This window comes from Mesoplodon densirostris, chromosome 1 (genome assembly GCF_025265405.1).
Source record: "Mesoplodon densirostris isolate mMesDen1 chromosome 1, mMesDen1 primary haplotype, whole genome shotgun sequence".
Classification (NCBI taxonomy): Eukaryota; Metazoa; Chordata; class Mammalia; order Artiodactyla; family Ziphiidae; genus Mesoplodon; species Mesoplodon densirostris.
In genome coordinates, this window is record NC_082661.1 from 220,681,212 (window position 1) to 220,700,019 (window position 18,808).

Consider the following 18,808-nt stretch of genomic DNA (forward strand, 5'->3'; position numbering starts at 1 on the left):
AAATACCCAAACAACATATTTGGGACCCATGGTGCTTCAAACTGAATTCATTGTGTTTCTGCACAAACTAGATCATCTTGTTTTTAACTGCATGTTTCCTTTATTTCCTATATCCAATTACACATTTCTTTGATTCTAAAGCACTTTTTTTACAAGTTAAAATCTCTGATATCAGTTGCTTCTTGCCATCTTTGGGATTTTATAGTTTAATTGGCTGTGTTTTTCTTTCTTAGCGGTATATAAAATTATGGTGTATCTTTTTTTATTAAAAATTTTTTTAAATTTATTTTAGGCTGCGTTGGGTCTTGGTTGCTGCGCATGGGCTTTCTCTAGTTGTGGTGAGTGGGCTTCTCATTGCAGTGGCTTCTCTTGTTGCAGAGCACGGGCTCTAGGCGTGTGGGCTTCAGTAGTTGTGGCTCGTGGGCTCTAGAGTGCAGGCTCAGTAGTTGTGGCGCATGAGCTTAGTTGCTCTGCAGCATGTGGGATCTTCCTGGACCAGGGCTTGAACCCATGTTCCTTGCATTGGCAGGTAGATTCCCAACCACTGCGCCACCAGGGAAGCCCCTATGGTGTATCTTAAAATTGATGGTGTCTTAGTTCTGATGAAATATGTTAGTTGTAAAAACATGTAGATTGTAATTCCTTAAAATTTCCCTCATTTGTCTTTCTAGTCACATGACCACCATTGTACTTCTTTTCTTCACTATTTCTTTTTTGGTTTGTTTTGTTAAAAATTGAGATAAATTCACTTAGCATAAAATTCAATATTTTGACCATTTTAAAGTATACGGTTTAGTGACTGTTAAATATATTCACAATATTATGCAACCATCACCAATGTTAATTTCAGAATATTTCTCTCACCCCAAAAAGAAACCCCATACTTCCCAATTTCTCCCTTTGCCTATCTTCTGGCAACCAGTAATCCACTTTCTGTCTCTGTGGATTTGCCTATGCTGGAAATTTTATTTAAATGGAATCATGTAGTGTATGGCCTTTTGTGTTTTCACTTATAACATTTTCAAGGTTCATCCATATTATAACATGCATCAGTACATCATTCCTTTTTATTGCCAAGTAATATTATATTGTATGAATATACCACAATTCGTTTATATTTTTTCAGTTAATGAATTTTTTTTTCACTTCTTGGCTATTATGAATAATGCTGCTATAAATATTCATGTGCAAATTTTTGTGTAGAAAACATCTTTTCAATTCTTTTGAATATATAACTAGGAATGAAATTGCTAAATTGTGATAACTCTTTGTTTAACTTTTGAGGAACTGCCAAATTTTTCTACGTGGTTGTACCATTTTACTTTTTTATTAGCAATGTATGAGGCTTCCATTTTCTCTACTCTTCATCAACACTTGCTATTCTCCTTTTTTTGTTCTTTCATTACAGCCATACTAGAAGGTGTGAAATGGTATTCTCACTGTTTTTTTTTTAAGTAGAAAACTTTATTTTTTAAAAAAATTGTACTATGTAAACTTTTCTGTAAATTAATTTGTCTTAATTACAGTTTCTCAACCTTAGAACAGCTGATATTTTAAACTGGATAACTCTCTGTTGGAGAGGCTGTTCTGTCTATTGTAGGATATTTGGCAGCACCCCTGGCCAGTCACACTCCCCGCTACAGTGGTGACCATCTAAAGAGTCTCCAGGCATTGCCAGCTCTCCTCTGAGGGGTGAAATTATGCCTGGTTGAGTCCTCACTGTTTCTTTCTTTTTTTTTTTTTTTTGCGGTACGCGGGCCTCTCACTGTTGTGGCCTCTCCCGTTGCAGAGCACAGGCTCCGGACGCGCAGGCTCAGCGGCCATGGCTCACGGGCCCAGCCGCTCCGCGGCATGTGGGATCTTCCTGGACTGGGGCACGAACCCGTGTCCCCTGCATCAGCAGGCGGACTCTCAACCACTGCGCCACCAGGGAAGCCCTGAGTCCTCACTGTTTCTTAAATGGTATTTCTCTCATAACTTCCTCATTGACCTTCTGGTCTCTTCCTTTTTCAGAATAGATTTCCAAAGGGAAGTTAAAGTCATATACTTTCCTATTAAAAAATCTTCAATGTTTCCATATCAAACCTGTCAAATTAGGTATGAATTTGTTATACTGGAACTCAAGGATTTTTAATCTATCTCTCCATACATTTTGCTTGCTAGTATTTCACTCCTTCACTACTGGGGCGTTAGGTTTCAACAAATCTGGAAAATTCAGCTGTCACTAGACTCTCTCTTATACTATCCTTTTACCTGCCTTTGTTAATTTTGTTTCCTATACCTCCACTTCCACAGGTGAAATTACTCCTTTTCATTCAGGGTTCATCTCAGAAATCTTCTTCCAAGTGAAGCCTCTCCTGATTCTTCCATCCTTCCATTATTTTCCTTCTTTTGAGCATCCAGAGAAATTGGTATGTTTTTTATATCATCCATCTTATTCTGCCTTGTAATCTGAAACACTGAGTTCTTTTCTTGACTTTCCTCCTTACTCATCTTGTGTCCCTGCAGTGCCTTACAAACTATTTAAAAATTATTAACTAATTTGAATTTGAAATTATTCAAATATTCACAGATAGCAGATTAACTTTTTGAGGTATAGTGTGCTGTGTGGTACTGAAATGGAGCAGGACCCTATGGTGCTTTCCCCCCATGTCCTCTGCCTGCCTTTTTCTGTGGAAAAGCTTTAGCCAAAGAATAAGTTTAATCAGAGAAGTGAGAAAATGCAGAAACAAAGAAAAACAGTCCAACAAGACTAAATACTAATAGTTTAGTCATTAAGCATAGTTAAGGACATTTAGTTTCTCCTCAAGGGTCATAGGTAATGTTCTGAGCCATATCCTGTGAGCTGTCTTATCCATACTGAAACCTCCACCAGGTGGAAGACGTTAAGTACATGATGACCAGACTGAAGCCATGACATAAGCTGCTACAATTCTGAGAATTGGCCTCAAAGAAATGGGAACAACCCTGGAACTAAAGATTAACTGTACTTAAAACAATCAAGATGATGCTGGTCAGACCACTGCTGACCAATTTCAAGATGACTTTCAGAGCTGGCTGTGCTGTTTCTGCATGTAGCCCCCTCCCTCCGTCTATAAAAGCTCTTGCCCACTGGTTGTCATTGGGGGTGGGGAGTTGCTCCCCCCTGCCCCCCTGCCCTGGTTGCCAGCATCCAAAATAAAGCAAACTTTCCTTTCCATCAGCCTTGCCTCTTTATTGGCTTTTGAGCGGTGAGCAGCTGGACCCCACTTCTGGTTACAGTACTGTGTACTTGGGTTATGTATTAGGGAAAAGAGAATCACCCTGTCTTCAATCTAATCAGAGAAACAGGACTGACATATGAAACCTATAGAAATATGTATCCATGAATATAATAATTTTAAACCTGGCTTGAAAGGGAGGAATCAAGACTTCCCTGGTGGTCCAGTGGTTAGGAATCCACCAACCAATGCAAGAGACATGGGTTCCATCCCTGGTCTGGGAAGATCCCACATGTCGCAGGGCAGCTAAGCCTGTGCACCACAACTACTGAAGCCTGTGTACTCTGGGGCCCACGTGACGCAATTACTGAGCCTGCATGCTGCAACTAAGGAAGCCCACGTGCCTAGAGCCCGTGCTCCACAAGAGAAGTCACCACAATGAAAATCCTGTGGACCGCAACGAAGAGTAGCCCCCGCTCGCCGCAACTAGAGAAAACCTGCACACAGCAATGAAGGCCCAGCGCAGCCAAAAAAGAAAGGGAGGAATTGTGCTGATGAATTGGAAAAACGGTGGGTGGAATAAGAGCAGATTCCTGGAAGTTGACCTGAAACAGTAATTTAAAGGACAGTATTATTTGGGAGAGCTGGAGCACAATAGAAAAAAGACAGTTTCTGCAGTAAATCTAGTAAATTGTTTCAAGTTTAGCAAATGTCTTATTAGTTGATTATAATTTTGTTCACCTGTGTTTCCAATGTCATCTGTTAAGTGGCTTAGAAATTCAATGACCCACGTTGTTAAGAGACTTTTGTTTTCCCAGAGGGGTTTTACAGAGCAGGCAGGGCTGAGGTGATGATTTTATAAAGATAGTTTAATTTTATGCCAGTGAGAGATACTAAATTAAGATACTAAAGTAATAACAACCAAATGACAGAGCATTTGCTGGTGGTGAAAGCAGTTTTGCCGTGAAAGGGTGACCTTTTCTGAGGGCAGTGAATCTGGCTAACAAGATGTGCGTGTGTGGCTGATTCCCTGATTCTTTTGCCAAGGGGAGATTGGGACACTCCCCAGGAGGAATGGGGGAGCTCTCCCAGCCCCAGACCACTGTTGCTCTGCACTGCTGCAGTTTTTCTCATAATGTTACAGTCAAGGCTATTGAATAAAAAGAAAGATACTTCTGAGATAGTTTGGGTTAAGACAGAAGAGTTACTCTCTGAGGTCAATGTGTTTTTTGAAAGCATATTAACTGTTTCATTTTTTTCTTGATTGAGGGTAGGGGTGGTGGTGGGATAGAATAATTAGAAAGTTGTAAAAATTACTGAAAATTAGTGATTTGTGTATTTCCAGAGATGATTACTCTTACACTTTAAGTTTATGTGATTCATCTTTTTAAAGTATATTTTGGAATACAGATTAATATATTCATACAGCATGTCATAAACCTCTGGCCCATGATTCTCTTAGTAATTTTTTTTTTTTTTGCGGTACACAGGCCTCTCACTGTTGTGGCCTCTCCTGTTGCGGAGCACAGGCTCTGGACGCACAGGCTCAGCGGCCATGGCTCACGGGCCTAGCCGCTCCGCCGCATGTGGGATCTTCCCGGACCGGGGCACGAACCCGTGTCCCCTGCATCAGCAGGTGGACTCTCAACCACTGCGCCACCAGGGAAGCCCCTCTTAGTAATTTTAAAGTTCTAAAAAACAGGAACTTTCTTTGTCCAAGGATAAGATAGTTCCAAGAAAAGAGGCATAAAATTAAACTCATAGGTGACTGCACACTGTAATGCCAAATAGTTCATTTATCATAGGAGATATACGGCCTGTCAGAAATGCATTCCTTTCTGATCAGTAGGTCCATTTATGAAACTCAAATTAGAATTCAGAGTTCAGACAAGTCAGATGGCTTTTGAGAACTCGAAAGAAAGTTGGGTTATTTTGAATAGACTAAGTGGAGTTTAAATTATTTAAGACGTTTTTGGCAGAAAATGATAGAAATCTCTGACTCAAACTAGCTTCATGAGATCATTATGGCTTTAATCAGATTTCCAGGGGCAGGACTGGCTCTGGAGTTGGTTGACTTAGCGGTTCAGTGATGTTAGTAAGAACCCCGATTTTATCTTGTTCTCTGCTCTGCGGTCACTTGAATTCATCAAGGGCTGTTTCTCCTTTTGATGACAGTCCCTGATTGGTACTACATGCTTCCTTGTTCACATGAGATTGAGAGATGGGGAGAGGGAAGAAGGAAGAGGGAGAGAGAAGAAACTGGTTTGAATTTGATTACTAGATTTGCAGTTCCAGAAAAAAAAAATGTCATCTCACCCAGGGTGAGGTGGTCCTGAAAAACAAACAAAGCCAGATATAACCCATTTAAACTCATGGGAGATTATAAACTAATTAGGCCAACTCAAATCACATGCTCATTTCTAAGCCAATAACAATTGCAAGGGAAAATGTTAAAAACTGCTGTTAGGCTTAGTTTCATCATCTGGGAGAAGACTAATGTTGGGGAACCAAACAGTATCACAACCTGAATGAATGCTCTTTACTCTCTACTCTAGGTACATATTTACTTAAAGAAAATTAATGGCTTAAAGTCAAAACAATATCTCCCATGAATAGACATGGAAAAACATTGGCACCTTCTACTTTTATGATTTTCCTCTTCCATGTGTATATATTTCATGTGTGTATCAATTACACATGCTTCTCTCTGTTAGCCAGTAGGTTGAGTAACTGTGCTATGTCACCGTCATTTGTTCAACTCCTGTGGGTTAATTAGATTTTCTCTGTTCCAGGATTTTAGAGCAAATTGTTAAATTGCTAATGTTTGTCTCAAAGCATTACAAAGAGGATTGGATGAGAAAATATTAATAGATCAAAGTAAATATATTACGGCTAATGAGAAAAAAGATGGGTTTGCTTTGGTGCATATCACCTTACACAGATAAAGGGCTACTTGAAGTGTACTTTACTTTGTATTGCAAAGGCTATAGAATTATTTGGGAGTGTTTGGTTGCAGTATCTCACTTGAGCTGGCTTTTGGCCAGAGATTTATTTATAAATATACAGGGACGTATCATGGAATCCCAAAGCAGAGGCATATTGGCCTCAGGAAGGAACTGGAACTAGGCACTAGACCTCCCCAAGAACTTCTCCATTTCTCTTCTCTGCTTCTTTCTGTGCATCTTCGTTCCTCTTGCTGCAGACTGGCTTTCTTTTGATCGCTGTTCATTTGGTTGAAATTATGATTACTGTTTCCCCAGGTCACATATTCCTAGGCCAGACTCTTAGAAAGAGCCTGAATCAGCACAATTTCTTTGGTCTAGATTCTCAATTTCCAGGGAGTTTTGTGACCAAACCTGGTCCCATCAACAAGGATGACTCCTAGGATCTTAGAAATTTAAGGAAGAGGCAGAACCTAGTGAAGAGATGAACTAGATACATAATCTCGTAGATGTTCATTCTTTTAAGTTGACCTATAGTAAATTGCTCAAATAATTTTCATTCCTATATTTACATGGGGATAGGATTTCCCTTTCCATCACAAAATCAATGACTTAATTTTCTGTGTAGGGGTAAAGTACTGTACTGAGAGTCAGGAGACCTTGGATCAAGTCCTGACTCAGCCATTTATTATGTACTCTTGAGCAAAAATTGTTACCCATGTGCCTAGATTTCATCATCTTTAAAGTGAAGGACTTGAACTAGATCTTGTCTTTTAAATATCCCTTCCAGTTCTAAAGCCAGGTAATTTAAGAAACTATGTTGGAAGAAGAAATGTTTCATCTGGTAGAACCAACCATCTGGGTTTCATCTGGTAGAACCAACCATCTGGGTAGAAATCCCAGATTCTTGGGTTGATACTACAAGAATCCTTACTTTCTGATCTTTTGTTATTTCAACAATTTGAAGCTGGAAAGAACATTTACATATTATAATGTAGTTAACATATCCAACTACGGAGCTGTTTTCATTTGAATTTTTCCACTCGTGGCATATTTTTAAACTTTAGACATTTATTTCCTTTTATAATTTCGTTCTGAAATCCCAAAATGTATACCACTGGTGTCTCTAATTAGAAGTTTTTCTTTTTACGCTCCTTGGTTTTTCTTTGTTGTTGTCTATTATGGAGTTAGTTTCATTTGAAGCTTACAAATTGATATCCTAGCACTGGTTTCTGAACCCGAGCCTTGCATGGAGCTCATAAACCAGTCCTAAGAAATCAATTTAGAAATCCCAGTATGGGAAAGGCATCCAGTAGGAACCACCTATGCAAGGCCTGGGTTAATTAGTAAGGGTAACTATAAAACAGAAGTTTGATACCTAATCTACTTTTTATAGATTATTACAGAACTCTCAATGGTTCTATAAAACACTGTGACTATATGTAATTGCTGCTTTAGTTACATCCTCTCAAACTTGAAGAGGGAGCTCTTAATGAAATTTTGCCTAAGGTCACAAAATTTCTAGTAATGCCATTGATTTTTTTTTTAAAACCTTGTTCTTTTAAAAAACTTTTTTTTTTTTTTTTTTTTGCGGTATGCGGGCCTCTCACTGTTGTGGCCTCCCCCGTTGCGGAGCACAGGCTCCGGACGCGCAGGCTCCGGACGCGCAGGCTCAGCGGCCATGGCTCACGGGCCCAGCCGCTCCGCAGCATATGGGATCCTCCCAGACTGGGGCACGAACCCGTATCCCCTGCATCGGCAGGCGGACTCTCAACCACTTGCGCCACCAGGGAGGCCCTAAAAAACATTTTTAAGTTACAGAAAAGTACCAAGGCCATAAAAGTCAAGGAAAGATGGAGGAGTTAAGAAACTAAAGAGACACGATAACTAAATGCAACTTGTGATTCCAAATTGGATCCTTTTGCTCTAAGGACATTATTGGGAGAGTTAAGAAACTCAAATAGAAATAGAAAACAAACTTAGTGTTACCAAGGGAGGAAGCGTGGAGGGATTGGGAGATTGGGATTGACATATACACACTGCTATATATAAAACAGATAACTAATAAGGACCTACTGTATAGCACAGGGAACTCTACTTAGTACTCTGTAATGACCTATACCGGAAAAGAATCTAAAAAAGAGTGGATACATGTCTATGTAAATGTATAACTGATTCACTTTGCTCTACAGCAAAAACTAACACAACATTGTAAATCAACTATACTCCAATAAAAATTAATTTAAAAAAAGAAATTAAAATAGGTCTGAGGATTAAATGGTCATAAAATATCAATATTAATTTCCTGATTTATATTTTTTTTACTGTAAGAATGTGTACAAAATATGCATTAAAGTATTTGGGGACTGTGGGATATTATATTGTCAACTTATTCTTGAATAGTTCAGAAAGATAAATTCTTTGTTCTGTACTTGCTACTTTTTTGTAAGTTGGGGTTGTTTCAAAATAGCAATTTTTTTTTAAAGTATAAGAAAAAAACTACAGTCCATATTCTAGTTTTAACCATTTTCCAATAATGCCGTTTATGGCATGTTTTCCCCTATGAGTGCAAAATCCAGCCCAGGATCATGTATTGCATTTAGTTGCTATATCTCATTTGTCTCCTTTAATTGTGAACAGTTTCTTAGGCTTTATCTTTCATGACATTAACTTTTTTGAAGAACAACATGCCATTAATTCTTGTCTTAATTTCTCTTTAAATACTGAATTTAAGTCCAACAAACTTTATGTTCTTTCATGTTTTTTTAAAAACTAAGAATATTTTGATGATTCAATGAAAACACACAAGTCATTTTCTTGGGCTGCTTTCACTTTCTAATCACCTTCAGTTGCAGTTGACTCCTATTAAAGAAAAAATTATTCATGACACTAATTAAAGATGGTAAGGAAGACTATTCAAGAGGTACTGCTGCAATGGAGGTTTTGCAATGGGGAGAGAGATCTGGCTCAACTCTGAATACAGCAAGGACATGTGGAGATTTATAGTCAAGGAAACATTAAGATAAGGGTGATTCTTGCTAGACCAATTCAATAGATTCTTGATGGAGTCATGCTAGGGTGATAAGATGTAAAGGGTGAGGGTTGAGGACTTTGATCAGTTATTGCGGGTGGAGGACTTTGATCAGTTATTGAGGGTGGAGGAGTTTTGCTAAACTGACCCAGCAGGTTTATTGGTAAAACTAGACTAAGCAGGCTAAGGACAGAACCCAAGGTCAGAGCCTAGTCAGAAGAGGGCTCGGAACAGCCTGACTCAAGTTCAGTCAAGGAGAGAGTCTTTATCACTCCTTGTTAAGGAATCATGACTTTTTGCTTCAGATGCAGTTTCCTTAGGTGCATTTATATACATTATTTAGACAAATATATACTTATATAACAGAAAGAAAAAGTGTTATTTTATTGTTACAGACTTTGTTTTAAGGTCTATTTTGTCTGATATGAGTATTGCTACCCCAGCTTTCTTGTCATTTCCATTTGCATGAAATATCTTTTTTCCATCTCCTCAATTTAGTTTCTATGTGTATTTAACTCTGAAGTGAGTCTCTTGTAAGCAGCATATAGATGGATTTTTTTTTTATCCAATCAGCCACCCTAGGTGGTTTTTTTTTTAATTTAATTTTATTTATTTTTTATACAGCAGGTTCTTATTAGTCATCCATTTTATACACATCAGTGTATAACCCTAGGTGTTTTGATTGGAGCATTTAGTCCTTTGACATTTAAAGTGATTATTGATAGGTATGTACTTATCGCCATTTCGTTACTTGTTTTCTGTTGTTTTTGTAGTTCTTCTCTGTTCTTTTAGTTTCTTAGTTTCTTCCCTTGTGGGTTGATGATTTTCTTTAGTGATATGCCTGTGTTCCTTTCTCTCTACTTTTTATGTATCTGTTGTAGGTTTTTGATTTGTGGTCACCATGGGGTTTATATATGTTGAGGTATAACTTTACCTACTTGTTTTAAACTGGTAGTCATTTAAGTTCAAACATATTCTAAAAGAGCTGCATTCTTTTACTCCTCTCTCCCATGTTTTGTTTTTGATGTCATATTTCACATCTTCATGTTTATCTCTTCACTGTTTATTCTAGTTATAGTTTATTTTACAGTTTTTTGTCTTTTTATCTTTGTACTAGTTTATTTAAGCGGTTGATCCATAGTCTTTACTACATATTTGCCTTTACTAGTGGGATTATTTTTTCCTTTCCTAGGGATTCTTACTTCTTGATTGCTGTAGCTTTTTCTTTTCTACTTAGAGAAGACTTTTAAACATTGCTTTTAGGGTAGGTTTAGTATTGATGAACTCTTAGTTTTTGCTTGTCTGAGAAGTTCTTTATCTAAATGATAATCTTGCTTGGTAGAGTATCCTAGGTTGCAGGTTTTTCCCTTTTAGCATTTTAAGTATATCATGCAACACTTTAAATATATCATGCCGCTCCCTTGTGTCCTACAAAGTTTCTGCAGAGAAATCAGCTGATAGCCTTATCAGGATTCTCTTGTATATGACTCTTTGTTTTTCTCTTGCTGCCTTTAGAATCCTCTCTTTATCTCTAACTTTTTCCATCTTAATTATGATATGTCTTGGTGTGGGCCTGTTTGGGTTCATCTCATCTGGGATTATCTGTGCTTTGTGTACCTGGATATCTGTTTCCTTCTTCATGTTTGGGAAGTTTTCAGTCATAATTTCATCAACTATATTTTCTACCTTTTTCTCTTTCTTCTCATTCCAGGACCCCTTTAATGAAAATGCTGGTATACTTGATGTTGTTCCAGAGGTCCCTTAAACTGTTCTCATTAAAATTTTTGTTTGTTTTTTGCTGTTCTGATTAGGTGATTTTCATTATTCTGTCTTCCAGATCACTTATACATTCTTCTGTATCACCTAGTTTGCTGTTAATTCCTAGTTATTTCAGTTATTGTGTTCAGTTATGACTGGTTCTTTTTATATTTTCTAGTTCCTTGTTAAAATTCTCATTATGTTCATTGATTCTTTTCCTTAATTCAGTTAGCAGTCTTATTACAAATGCTTTGAACTCTTTATCTGGTAAATTATTTCTGTTTCATTAGTTGCTTTTTCAGGGGTTTTCTCTTGTTCTTTCATTTGAAATAAATTCCTCTGTGTTTTCATTTTGCTTAACTTTCTTGTCTCTATGATATTATGTGAAACAGTTACCTATTCTGGTCTTGAAGGGGTGTGCTTGTGTGGGAACATCCCTGTACAGTCTGTGTGTGCCCAGTGGCTTTGGGGGGAGAGCTGTATCTGACATGAGCATGAGTCATATCTTCCCCAAGGGTGTGCTGGCAGCTGTCACCTTGGTAGGAGGTGGGGCTGGAGAGAGAGGGGCTAGTACCAGAGCCAGGCGTGAGCTGGGGCTTCTCTACTGCTCAGTGGCCAACAGGACTCTTTTGGGAGTGGGGTCAGGTCCTTAGTTGCTGGAGCAAAAGCTCTAAGGGTCGGATCTGAGCTGGTTCCAATCCCTCTAATTGTGTGCTTTCCCCACTCCCAGCGCCTGCACCCTCGCCCCAGAGAGGAGCAGTGCTTGAGCAAGAGAGGCTGGTGTGGATGTTCAACATGGGTCAGGGAATGGGCTGTGGCAGTCCTGGACCCAGTCAGAGTTCTAGATCTGTTGCTCCCATGGGTGCCAGCAATGGCCACCGTCACCCTGTTATGATGCCATGTTGGGTCCGAGTCGGCTCCATCCTGCACAACCGTGCACTCCCCCTGGTTCCATCAGCCCTTGCACTAGTGTGGAGCTGTGCCATGGAACAAGAGGGCCTGGAGCGGACACTTGGCTCAGGCTGGGGCTCAGGCTGGGGCGCGTGCTGGGGCAGTTGTAGGGAACTTGTCAGAGTCCCAGACAATCTCATTTTGCTTCCTCTACCTTGTTTCAGGAGTGAGCAAGTGTGTGTGCACGTTCTTCATGAGCAGAGTCTAGGTTTCTTGCAGCTCCACTGTCAGTCCCACTGGTTTTCAAACCAGCTAAGGGGACTTGCCCCTGCAAGCTGGGGTGCCCAGTATGTGGCTCGCACTGCTCACTCCACAGGGAAGATCTCTGATCCCATGTAATCCTCCTCCTCTTCTGTGTCCCCTCCTAGATGTGCAGGTCCTGACCTGACCACTTCTCTTCCCTTCCTACCTGATTCTGTGTGGGTCTTTCATACAGCCTTGGCTGTACAAGAGTCTGTTCGCCAGTCTCCAGTTTGTTTTCAGTGAGAATTGCTCCACATGTAGATGTATTTTTGATGTGTTTTTCAGGGACAGTGAGCTCCGTGTCCTCCTGCTCTGCCATGTTGATCCCTCTCCTGAAAAAGTGTTATTTTAGAATCTGGCTACAGTTTGTGACAATTGGCCAAGGGAAAATGAAAGTTTCAGATTGGTATGGGGAAAATGCCTTAATGGTGTGGGTGGTAACGTAGGGCAAGGGTTCTGGTTAGAGCTTAGGTGGAAGAGGTATAGACAAATAAGAATTATATTAGTGTAAGTAATAAAATAGGAGGAATTTTGGGTCTTTAGCTTGTGGGTGGGTACAACAGAAGTACCGGTTCTTGGAGGAAGAGTGTAGAGAAGGGCAAGAATCAGCTTGTATGAGATATGAGTGAGAAAAGAGACAGCTCATGTAAAATTCCATGAGTGGGGGTGGCCAGAGGACATGAGGGCAGCAGAGCCTAACATTAAACTTCATGTTGTCTGTTCATGTCACATTGTACTATAATCTATCTTTCCTAAATCATCAGCAAAGTCTGCTCTCCATTAGGGCTTTGTGTTGGTAGTGCTTTGGGAACTACAGGAAGAGGGAAAGTGCAGCATATAGTGAAGTAGCCCAGGTAACAGTAGCTCCAGGAAGACAACTGACCAGTGGGATGATTCAAAAACAATTCAGCAGGAGCAGGAATTCAGACCACATGAATGTTAGCTCCTGGGGATGCTCAGAAAACATGGAGGGAGTATGTACTTCAGTAATTGTCATGGGGACCCCAGCCATTTTTTTGGAGGGGGGATAGTGAATGGAATGTGGGGACACACACGCACGACAAATATCTGGACTACACAGATAAAATCCGAGGTTTCTTTTTCTACCAAAGAAGTCTTTTGTTTTTATTGTAAGTTAAATCTTGTCATGATTTTAAGCAATATAAACGAGGCAGTGCTCCATGGGTTCTGCTGTTTGCTAGAGTTCTCTTTCTGTTTTGTTAATACAGTTTCATTTATTATCAAAATATTTTCAGAGGGGTTAAGAAAATGTGAAGAAATGGAAAATATTTCTAAAGAGCCAAAGGGAAAGCTCTTTATGAAAGTTTCTTTAGAGAGGCCCTTTAGCTCCTGCAGTCCCAGGTCTGCATCTGTCTCCTTTTGTGCCCTCCTCAAATATTTACTCAAATATTTACAATATACAAGTACCTTTGAAAAACCTCACTCTAGAGGTCTTACTCCTGGTTCTACTCTTCTTTTAAAAAATCATCAGGGAGAAAGGATTGTCTCCATGCTGTCTTCTGGGTTTTACACCAGCCCTTTCTCTTTGGCCATGGAGACCAGTGGTAGGCAGTTTTCTCTAGTAATGTTTTTCTCTAGTAATGTTCAAAGTGTAAGGAGAACATTAGAATAACTTGCCTGTGATGGACTTACTGACTGTCCCATTGTCTACTGCTGTAAACCAGAGCAATTTTCTTCATATTTTCAGTTAAAAGCATCTTTGTAGGATTTAGACTCTTCTGTTTCACTTATTTTCATTTTTTAAAAAGTAACACATACGCATACGGTAAAAATTTAAACTGCACAAGTGAAAACCGACATCTTAGTCTCCAGTCTTCCTTACCCCACCCTAGAGACAATTACTCTTGTCAGTATCTTTCAGAGATATAACCCCTTTAAAAATACAAAGGCTGCATATTATTTACCCTGTCTTAGGCCTTGCTTTTTTACTTAACAATAGATTCTGGAGATCTCTCATTTTAGTACATGTAGCATTCTATCATTTTGTTTAATAGTTGCATAGTATTCTGTTGTATAAATATATCATAATTTATTTAACCAGTCCCCTGGACACCAGTAGACATTTAGGTTGTTTCCTGTTTTTATGATTTTTTTCTCCCTGACATGAAAAACAACAATGAAATGAATATTTTGGGCGCACATGGGCTGTGTTAGGCAGAATTTCTAAAATGGCTCCCCGAAGATGTCCTATCCTAGTCCTCAGAAACAGAATATGTCAAGTTATCATGCCTGTGAATACATTACATGGAAAGAAGAGGGGCTTTGCAGATGTAATTAAGGTTACTAATCAATTAACATTAAAAATAGGAGATTATCTTGGATTATTTAGGTAGACCAAAAGTTCATGAAAGGAGCCCTTGAAAGGAGACAAGAGGAAAGCAGATGAGAAAGATATAGTGATTCAAAGGACAGGAAGGATTTGACGTGTCACTGCTGCTTTGAAGCTGGAAGGGGGTGAAGGAGCCCCGTGAGAAGAAATGTGAGCAGCTTCAAGGAGCTAAGGGCAGCAGCCCCAGCTGACAGCCCATCAGCTGAGGTTGAGAACTCCAGTCCTACAACCTCAAGGCTCGTAAGCCCTATATATTATCATACTTTTAAGTCTTTGCTAATCTCTTAGGTAAACAGTGTTTTTCCACTATATTTTTAAAAAATTTTATTTTATTGAAGTATAGTTGATTTACAATGTTGTGTTAATTTCTACTGTACAGCAAAGTGATTCGTTTACACACACACACATATATATATATATACATTCTTTCTCATATTCTTTTCCACTATGGTTTATCACAGGATATTGAATATAGTTTGGTGTGCTATATAATAGGACCTTGTTGTTTATCCATTCTATATATAATAGTTTGCATCTGCTAATACCTAACTCCCAATCCATCCCTCCCCCACTTATTTATTTAACATTTGAGGGTTTGAGGTTGGGCATCTTCTCACATGCTTAAAAGCATTTGTGTGTGTGTGTATATATCTGTATCTATCTATCTGTATATTTCCCTCCAAACTAGATATGTATTTTCTTTGCCAATTTTTTTTTTTTTTTTTTTTTTTTTTTTTTTTTTTTTGCGGTATGCGGGCCTCTCACTGTTGTGGCCTCCCCCGTTGCGGAGCACAGGCTCCGGACACGCAGGCTCCGGACGCGCAGGCTCAGCGGCCATGGCTCACGGGCCCAGCCGCTCCGCGGCATATGGGATCCTCCCAGACCGGGGCACGAACCCGTATCCCCTGCATCAGCAGGCGGACTCTCAACCACTTGCGCCACCAGGGAGGCCCTCTTTGCCAATTTTTGTAAATTGCTTTTAAAGAATTCTTTATATAGTGAGGAAATTTGCCTATTGTCATATTGTTTTGTTGATTTTTGGGGGGATATTTTTTATATATGGAATTTTTAAAAACTTTTCAAATTTATCTATATGTTTTATATCTTATGGATTTTTGTATTGGTTAAAATTTCCTTCTCTGAATTTTAAAAAACTTTTCAAATTTATCTATATGTTATTTTATATCTTATGGATTTTTGTATTGGTTAAAATTTCCTTTCCTTCTCTGAATTTTAAAAGACTTTTCAAATTTATTCTATATGTTATTTTACATCTTACGGATTTTTTATTGGTTAAAATTTCCTTTCCTTCTCCTTTCCTTCCTTTCCTTCCATTCCTACAATGTTCTCTTATGGTACTTTATAGCACTTCTGTGATTTCACTTTTCACATTTAATTCTTGGATTCATATAGAATTTTTTTTTTGTATAAAGAATGCAATAGCAACTCAACTTACCTTTTTTCCCCAGATAACTATCCAGTTGTTTCAACATCATATATTGAATAATCAATGTTTCCCCCTCAAATTAGAAAGGTAAACCTAATCCTATAGTACATTCCTGTATATATTTGGTCCAGTTCTAGACTCCTTCCCTATTTGGTTCCACTAATGTGTTCAACTATTTATCATATGCTTCATTTAAATAATTGTTCAACAGCTTCCCTTGGTTGACCTTTTTTTTGGGAAATTGTTGTCTCGTTTGCACTTTCAGGTTCAGTTTCAGTGCATTCTATTTTTTGTTCTTATTAATATCAAATATAAATGCAAAGAATACATTTAGTATTTTTGTGTAACTTATGAATAATTATCCCTCCTTTTCTAAGAAATGGGCAACATTTTACCTTTTATTTCACTTAATCTTAACATATTTAAGGGATGCTTTTTTAAATTTCCTGAGGTGGGTTCTAAGTCGCTGCTATTTCCTAACTGCAGGTGCCAATTCATACCTGTTTTCACTGTGCTCACTCCTTCTCCCACACTCTCGACTATTTCCAGCCCCTTCATGGTCCACCATGATAGAATAATGATGGTGGTGAAGGGTTTTAATCCTTTTAATCCTTCAACATTTTCATCTCTGTACCACAGAGCCCCGTGACCACGATCTGTATGGGAGGCAAAAGTAATATAGTTTTCTCTGTCTCAGATAAACGTGTTCTAGAATTGTTAATGTTTTAAACCTTTTTGCTAATTTCATATGCTGCATTAATATTAATGCATTCATTTCTTACTTTTAATTCAGACAGGGGTCAGTAATTTGTTTAAAGCAATGCAGTGTTTTTCATTAGCTACTTTTGGAATCAAAATGATGGTTTTAAAACCTACTGGGGGGGCTTCCCTGGTGGCGCAGTGGTTGAGAGTCCGCCTGCCGATGCGGGGGACACGGGTTCGTGCCCCGGTCTGGGAGGATCCCGCATGCCGCGGAGCGGCTGGGCCTGTGAGCCATGGCTGCTGAGCCTGCGCGTCTGGAACCTGTGCTTCGCAACGGGAGAGGCCACAACAATGAGAGGCCCACATACCGCAAAAAAAAAAAAAGAAAAAGAAAACCTACTGGAGAGGGCAGGATGAGTTCAGAAGAGACGGTTGTAAAACCACAGTGTGACATCAAAGGTCTCACTTTGTGCTTCATTGGAGCTTGTGGGTGGGAGTGTGGAGGAGAAGGACCAGTTATAGAAATGAAGGAATTGGAACACCAGAAGGAAAAGGATAATGTCTCCTATTATAATTGAGGCCTTAATTTATTTCACATTAGGGCTTTATAGTTGTGTTATTGGTACAAGTCATAGTCCCATTTTTTGTTGTAAATCAGGCAGATAGTTTAAAGTGGAGACTCTCAAAGCAGTGGTTAAGAAAGAGTTCAAAGCTGGAATCCTGGCTCTGTCCCCACCCCTCCTTCTTAGCTGTGTGACCTGGGGATAAATTATCCTTCCAAGTCTCAGTTTCTTCATCTGTCAAATGGGCATGGGTTTGTCACACATGTGCACACACACACATACAGAACTAAGTCAAGAATTGAAATCTATTGAAATTTGCCCATGTAAAAGGGGGATTATTGGAAGAATACCATAAAATTGCTTGTAACTTTATTGTAGGAAGTGCAGTCAGACCTAATGGAGCTAGAAATCCATCAAGCAGCCTTTGTCTTCATCTCTCTACTTTGATTCATTGTGTACATAGCTGCATTTTCCTATTACTCTTTGCAGACAGGCTTTCTCTTATTCGTCGTGATCGTTAAAATGGCCACCAGCCCTGAGCCCCTCCAGCCTCTCTGGTTTCCACCATCCCCTGCCTTGCTCAGTCTCTCTGTATCTTGTTCAAATGCACGGATGAGAGATTCAGATTTGTAGCTTATCAGATAATGGTTGGAGATGTCTTTGAGTTAGTGTCCAAATCTCGTTGTATGAGTTGTGAGTCTGTGGGTGGAGAGTGGATGGGGATAGCCAAATGGACTTCTGTGCACTCAGCAGGGGATATAGACCAGAGAAGACCCTCTGAAAAGAGGGCATGGATTGCACAGGCAAGGTAACTGTGCAAGAAAATGACTCTCTGTAATCCATTAATAAACAGTACTTATTCATCATTGTTAAAATTAAATAATGACAATTTCAAAAACCTGAATGAGAAGTCAGGTGAACTACCTTCTGGGCTGGTAGCCTCTTATTAGAATCACCTGGGGGAGATTTAAAAACTCTCATGACCAGACTGCACTCCACACCAATTAAATCACAAATTCAAAATGCCTGAGGATGGGACTCAGTTATCAGCATTTTTCAAAGCTCCTGGGTGATTCCAAATGTATAAGCAAGGTTGAGAAATACTGTTGAAGTCTGTGTTCTTACTTAGCCGTTTGAACAGTTACTGCACCTTACTGGATTTCAATCTTCTCATCTGTAAAATAACAGGTATCCCTAAGTCCCTTCCAGCTCTAACCTGAATTCCAAGGATTCAGACTTTGTTTGATTTATCTATAATCAAACAAACTTTCATACAATATACAGTCAGCCTTCCTTATCCGTGGGTTCCGCATGCACGGATTCAACCAGCAAGGGATTGAAATTATTTTTAAAAATTCCAGAAAGTCCCCAAAAGCAAAACTTGAATTTGCTGCATGCTGGCAACTATTTACATGTCATTTACATTGTATTTACAACAATTTACATAGCATTTATCTTGTATTAGCTATTTTAAGTAACCTAGAGATGATTTAAAGTATACGGGAGAATGTGTGTAGTTATATGCAAATACCACAGCGTTTTATATAAGGGACTTGAGCATCCTAGGATTTTGATATGGAGTGGGAGTGGTCTTGGTACCAATCCCCTGCAGATACAGAGG